The sequence below is a fragment of the Patagioenas fasciata genome, chromosome 4, assembly GCF_037038585.1.
Source record: "Patagioenas fasciata isolate bPatFas1 chromosome 4, bPatFas1.hap1, whole genome shotgun sequence".
Taxonomy (NCBI): domain Eukaryota; kingdom Metazoa; phylum Chordata; class Aves; order Columbiformes; family Columbidae; genus Patagioenas; species Patagioenas fasciata.
Genome location: NC_092523.1, coordinates 23,304,995 through 23,312,799, shown reverse-complemented (window position 1 = coordinate 23,312,799; position 7,805 = coordinate 23,304,995).

Below are 7,805 nucleotides of genomic sequence, written 5' to 3'. Positions count from 1 at the left end.
TATCCAACCAATCCATCATGCTTTATTTTTTTAAGAGGCTGTTTTGCTGGAGGAAGAAATCTTTGTGAATTTGAAACATTGATTTATTCTGTAGGTTGGGTTTTTTTTTAATATTAAGTATAATATACAGTGTTAAAGAGCTAATTTCTTATTGATTTAGATTAGATTAGATAAACTAACAGGCAAATCTAAGTATTCGCAGCACATTTTAGTAATCTACACTTTGACTCAGTTTTGTATGAGAAAAGCTTACCTAAAAATAATGTCACTTAACAGTAGAACATTTAAATGTACAAATAGTTTTCGTTACTTAAAAATAGTCTAATTTTTTTTCACTTTTAGTTTTAGTTATTTATTTTTCTTAACTAATTGAGATGTTAAAGCATTTTTTTTAATTAAAGTGCTATTTTGAGTGACAGATATTTATAGTGGCTATTTCTAAAGGTTTAATTCAGAAGTTTGTGATTATTACTTGATGCTGGATTTTTCAGACTGTCCAATAATATAAAGGCTCTGTGAAAGAGTAAAATGTCAGTTCAGTCCAGAATAGCCTTCTGCCTTTCAAAAGATTATGGTAGAAATGCTCTACAGAACTTTCAGACTTCTTTTGCATTGTGGCATTACTAGAGACACTTTATTTGACGACAGTTTGTTTAACTGTATATCCAAAGTGTGAAATTCCAAAAGGGAATGTCAAATGTCACCCACTAATGGTGAGAAGGCAGTTCCAAAATATAGGAAGCCTGAGTTCAATTCTTGCTTTATTTGGGCAAAGCCTGGTTGGTCACATTCTTTCATTGGTTGTTTTCTTCCTCTCTACTTGTATAAAAAAAAAATGTAAAGAGCAAGGTAGATTTCCCTGTGAGTGCTTTTCTTTTTTATCAAAGCATGAACAAAGCTAAACCACTGGATGTCCCCCTCCTTGTTTGTAAGGGTAGAAGATGACTTTATGCCTACTGAACCTATTGTTTTTCCTGGTTAGTCCTTTTTTTTGCTTGTTTGTTTCAGTAAAGAATCCTAAGCGTAGAAGGTAATCTTGAAGTAGGAACCAGGCATTCAACTCAATATTTCAGCATTTTTCAGTTTTCTGACAAGAGCTCATTCAAGGAACTGATCCTGTCTTCCTGCTGCTAGAATGGCCATTGCCATGCTTATATTGCTTCTTGTCTTTTGCCTTTTATAATTCATAATGATTAACAGTAGAAATATACTGCCAACACTTTTATTTATCATTTCATTATATTAATCATGATTATTATCTAGATCTGTGAAGGATCTTGAAAAGAATGCACTGTGGAACCAGGGCAAATAGATGATATAAGCTCAGAAACATAAATAATGATATAAATAATAGCGTCTTTTTTTTTTTTTTTAGCTTTATCTGGCAGTAAGACTACTTACTATTTTGCTGTGATACAATTAAACAGGTTCTTTTTTGAGTGACAGTTTAGTTAGTTGATCCTTTTGTTCACTCTCATGAATTAGATCAGAACTTCAGAAACCATCTGATACTGTTGAGGTCATTGTTACATTGTTACGTCCTCAACCACTGAAAATCGAGTTGAACAAACAATTGAAAATGAAAGACTGCCAGTGAGATAATGCAACTAATTTAACAACAATAACAACAACCGATAATACTCCAGGAAACTATGAAAATCGTGTTACCTAAAAAGATCTACCAAAATTATTTATTTCAAAATGTTTATCTTTGGACAAAGAAAATTTGGGCCCAAATGAGAAGTGAAAAATGAGAGAAGGAAAAGACAAAAGTCAGTAGAATGAAATGCAGAAAAGGCCTTTACAATGAAAGACAAAGTGTTTGATGTTCAAACAAATATCATAAATGCATCATACAATTTTAATAATGCATAGGTGTACTCAGGCAGAGGCTGTTAGTCTGTTATTACAGTTGTAAGATTTTTTTGTTTACAAATACAATAAATTCTGGCACTTTTCTGAGTAATATAGAACAATTAATTTAAAAACACCTTGGTGGTTCTAGAGTTTCTCAGACTTTAATGAAGACTTTTTATCACCTTACCAGAAAGGTCAGGTCATTTTATACTGGAGGGCCTTTCTACTTACGTTTCTCTACTGTTCTGCCAGATGGCAACAAGGAACAAAAGATCTCTTCAATGCCAAGTGTGGGTCAGACAAATAAAAGTAGTTTTATATGCATAACATCTGAATTAAATATGACAAGTGTTATCATCCGGTGTTTTGTTTGGTTAGCTCTTTTTGGTTTTGGATGGCCTTTTGTAGGGATAGAAGGAGCAGGCCTTTTTTGTGTGTGTATGTGTGTGTTTCTTTCTATTTGGTGCCAAATACTAGTGCAGAAGGGCAAAAATCTCAAGCAAGTACAAAGCACTGCTTAAAATATCCCATAAATTCCATCCCTTAAATATAGCTATAACCATAAACCAATTTCCTACTATATAATATTCTGTGTCCTATGAAGTCTTTGTGTACCCCAGATTCTTAGATAAGGATGATATTCGTGTTCTTTGTGGTGAGTACTACTGATGTTTTTGGGATCGGGTTTCTTCCCCTGCATCTCTGATAGAGAAGGTTAATTTTTCTGTTTTGTGTGAAAAGCCAGAGTTTTGAACAGTTTAGCACTCAAAAATAGATGATCAAGTTTAAAACTTTTTTTTACTGCCATACTCTCCACCAAATCACAATGACCTTCTTGCAGTTTCCATTAAAAAATTCAATCTCAGTACTTCATACTGTGAATGTGAATGTAAACTCTTGTTTATAAGGAACCAGAAATTTGAAATTCCTTCCATATCTACTCTAGTCATTAGTATTGTGGCAGTGATTAATAAGCCCAAAGCCTCCTTTGATAGTTTAAAAAACAGCATATGATTATAGTTACGTAAACAATTACTTTTATGACTTCTAGTGATTTCAGATATGACTAATTCTTCTTAATCTATTTAATAATCTTGTGTCTTTTAGTAGAGAAATTTATTGACTTACTATTTACAATATACCACCAATAGCAATAATAAATTGTATCCACACAATTGCTAATGATATTTTAGACACCTGTTGTTTAAATAAAAAAAAGATTTAAGAATAACTTTTTATAGTACCATTATAAACCTAAAGAATAGGTTGTGTGCAATGTTTTTCAGTTTTAAAAAGACTATGCTGTAAAAGCTTTAAATCTTATATTTGTAGTAACCTTTTGATTAAGAAATATACCTGAGTGACCGAGAAATTGCAGTTCATCATATGAGAAATGTCATTTCAGTCTTTAAGAATGTAATAGAACTTTTTATAATTATATTCTAGACTATTAATTCCTTACTTATTATATCTGCAAATATATATCTACTTTAATGATAATTTTTACAATTTACCAATAAAAGTACTTTTTTATTCCAGTAGCTTTATTCCATATTGGTAATATTAATGCTTTTTAAATGATGGGAAGAAAAGCAAAAGTAATATTTTTTCATAAGCATAATCTTTTGATAGAAATACCTGGTATTTCTATCCATTTCTGAAGAAGACTTGTATTGTAAACCATTATTTTCTTCAAAGATTTGTAGATTGCATTAAGAACCCTAGCATTGTTTAGGAGTTGTTAATGAATGTTAAAAAGGTTGCCCAACTGTCTTCATTATTCTGGCTTATATAACAGCATAACATCAAAGCACTATAAAAAATTATTTCAGTTATTTGAATGCTGCCTGTATCATACACTAATTTTTGTTAAATCTTCACTGCCTCATGACAGCATCCAACAGCAAGGGGAGCTCTAAGACAAGTTGGAGTAAACTGAGAAACTTGAGAGAGGTTAGAAATACTGTCAGGAAAACAGAGTTTGCAGACAAGGTTTGGAGTGGGGGAGAGACATAGCTCTTACTCACCATAACTGAGGCATCCAAAGATGTTTACAAAGTACATGAAAAAGAAGAAAATTGTAGGAGACTAAGAAAAGCAGCCAAGTGACTAAATAGAAATGATCCAAGCACTTCAAAAATAACAAGCTCACAATGTGAGATGTGCCAAATAGCTAAGAAAACCTCCTAGATATGATATGGTATGTAGAAAGTGGTTGAAACAAATAATAAATAAGATGTAGATTGATCTATACAGGATATAATAGCACCTATGAATTACAAATACAGTTTAAGTCTGACGAAAAGGCCTATATGAAGGGATGTTATACTGATTTTGACTCAAAGGCATGAAAATTTTTATTAGATCATTTTGTCTACATAGAAGTAGTCTTTCATAAACATGCATAGTTGGTTCATTTGCACAGCATTCTTTGTGTTAAGCTCAACTTCTGACGCAAGTCAGAAAAGGTCTGCGATCTAGTAAGGACTAGATTTGTAATAGCTTATTAATTACCATTGACATAAAGGTTCTAATTGAAACATTTTAAGAACACTTTCTGTTTTTTACATTTATATCTAGTATATAAGTAATTGAATAGTAGAGTACTGTGATATAGTAATCACACAAAATTATTTGGCATATTCTAATTTTAAATTTATTTCATTCATCCAGCAAAAGCAGCTTTGTTTCCAGCCATTGTAAACCTATACTGTAGGTTTCAGCAAGCACATGCTTTCTTGTAAAGGGCTGCCTAGTACACAAAGGCCATATACTTGTGTATATGAAAATACATAAATAGCAATATTTACTAGATGACTGTAATGGTAAACAGGATTTGTTATTGCATCATATTGTTTTAGATATACTCTCAAAGCAACAAGCAGGACTTTTCAAGGCAGGCAAAACAGTGGATAGCTAGACCAGGCACAGAAAGTAGTGTATCACTCTGTCCTCTCTCAGTGCTTGGACCATCGATTCATACTGACGATGGACATTTACACTCTAGACTACATTGTTACTAGCTTGTGACAGAAGAAACTCTTGAGTTTGATGCAGTCTAAATGTACTGAATTTAAAATCTTAAAGTCTTTTTCATAAAAATCGACAAAATTAATCAAAGATTGAGGAACCAATTAATATCCAGAACAGAACACAAGTTGTTAGACTATAGTTTGTATTAAGTCTTCTGAAAAGGTTTAGTACAACCTGTCCCAGATCTTTCCTATAACTCCTCAACTCAGCGCAGATTAAGTGGATGTCTTTGTTCTCACTGAGACTTTGTAGTCCAAGCTGAACAGGTTAAGAATCTTACATTTGTTTTATGTACTTGAAACACTAGATAAATTCAATATAACTTCTTTTTTTTTTCCCCCCTCTCAAAATGCAGTATGTTACTAGTATTATCAAGTTTATTGGACATCATGTGGAATGAACCATATGGTGTCATTGAACTTAAATACAAAATCAATTGAATAAGGAGAGGTGTTCTGACAGAAATCAGACTAAGTTAGTGGGAGTTATTAAATGTTTTCTTGCAATATATTTGATAGTCTTCCCTATGAAGTACTATCAGATCATTAATTATTTCACTGAATTTTTTTTAGCCAAAATGTGTATTGATAAAATACATACTAACCTTGCCCCTGCAGCTAAAAAGGTGCTAAAATTAGTTCAGTGTACTACTATGTTAATGACCAAGTTTCCCTTCTTATACTGTTTGTACTTCTATTTCTATTAAGGGAAAATTTTACCCGAGAAAGGAAGTCTTTTGATTTGATGTCTGAAAATTACATGACTTTTTTTTTTTTTCTTGGGTATGAACGCTATATTTTGACAGAGTGAGAAGGCAAATTTGTTCAGAAAATAAAGTTATGATTAGTGAACAAAAAATTAAAAACAAACAAACAAAAAGCTAATCAAAATTTAAAGTAACTTGTCTCACATTCAAATTAAACATTTATCTAAAGAAATCCAATATCCTCTGCAAAATACTGTGTATGGTGCTGTATAAAGAAAAGGAATGTTCTATCACAAGGTATGAATGACTTTAAAGTGAAGATGAGAATTTGTTTTCAGCCTGTGGAAATTACTAAATCAAAATGACTAGCACTAATCTTACACTATAGAAATGTGGGTAGCAAGCAGGATCAAAAGGTTCAATTAGGTGATTTTTTTTTCCAAAGAAATGTCTTACAGAGGAATGTATATATACATTTATATAGGAAAGTATACCACTTTCATACAGCTAAACAGGAACAGAACATTTAGGGCTAATGCTTCTAGCTACTAGAAGTTTCTTTGCTATTAGTAGTTTCTGACAGATACCGTGGCTTGTCACATAAAAGAAAATGCTTAGGGTGAGTTTGTCTGAAATTTACATCCCACAAAAAATAACTAAATCCGTCCCAATTTATACCACATGGTAATATTTCTGTGAGTACCAGCTCAAAATGATTAAATATATATGTAATATAGCCATTTGTTGGGTGGTATTTGCCCTAGGTAAGGGAGCTTGCCCTAGTTACAATATATTGGCTTGATACAATAAAATAATTTGGGATATGTTTCTATGAAAATGCACTATATCATATGTGATCTGAGGTGTCAGTCGATAAAGATCTACTCTGCAGGTCTCACTTATCACAGAGTTAAATTTGGCCTCCATGAAGCGGGTGTGAATTTATCAAAACACATTCTCTTAGACCAAGGTTGGTTGTTTTGATTGATTGTGTTCTTTATTTGTTTTTTGTTATCCTGGTGCAAATACAGAAAATATTAAAATTTGTGAAAATTTTCAGTTCACATTTTGATTCAAATATGTTTTAGGTACATAAGGATATATTTTACCTTATCTTTGTCTTGTGATCATAGGAAATATTCTTCCAAATAAGAGTGGTAGCAAGTATAATTCATCAACTTAAAAAGAAACTCTTATCACTCTGGTGTGTTGTTTTGAACACACTTCCAAAAAGCAAAAGACTGAACATTCTTGCTATTGAATGCCAGCAGCTGATGACTTCACAAATCTTTCATTAATTTATTTTAAATTGACTTAATTCAGCATTAACCTTTTATTTGCATGTGATTCAGAAGGAACACATGGAAGAGAGATTGATATTTTGACAACATTTTTCTATATAATAAACTGAAAAAATGCAAAATAATCTTTCAGTCATGGTTAGATGCCCAATCTGACACATCTAAACTTAAATATAGATACCCTGAATCACAGTAACACTGTGACCCATCCTTCTTGGAGGCAGCTAAGGGCTATCAAAATGTTGACAAATATTTTAGTTATGTTAAAAAACCTGAATGTGACAGTGTGTGAATTTACTCAAATGCAAGGAAGTTAAAGAGAAATATAGCTGCCCATGAGCTGTGTAATTAGGCTGAACTGTGTCTATTCCCGAAATTCACTGTGAAGGTGAGGGGAAAAATTTGAAATGCTACTTTCAAATTTAATTTGAGCCTTTTAAGCCTGATTTAAGCTTAATTAAGCCTTTTAGTTTACACAATGCATTAATGTGATAATTTTACTGGCATATTGAAAGGTACAGATTTTTTTATCAGGGCCTGGTTGTATTATACACAATGGAGATGGAATGATTGGTTATAGATTTTTATATCATAAACTATTTGGAAAATGAAAATATTAAAAAATGTAAACCAGAAAAAATTAAGTTTGACAGGTCTGCATTTAACAAATTCCATGATTCCCACTCTCTATTTCTACAGTGGAGAATCTGTTACTTGCCTTAGAGTCTTAACTGACATAAAATCCCATTATATGTGAGAGAACTACATTTAAAAGGCATGTATCTTGAGGTTATTTAATTTATTTATTTATGTGGGAGAGGGTGAGGTTTTTGTTTGTTTATTTAAAGCCTGATTCCACTTCTTTTCAAAACAGAATTCATCCAAGATCTGATGAAAAATGTATTTTT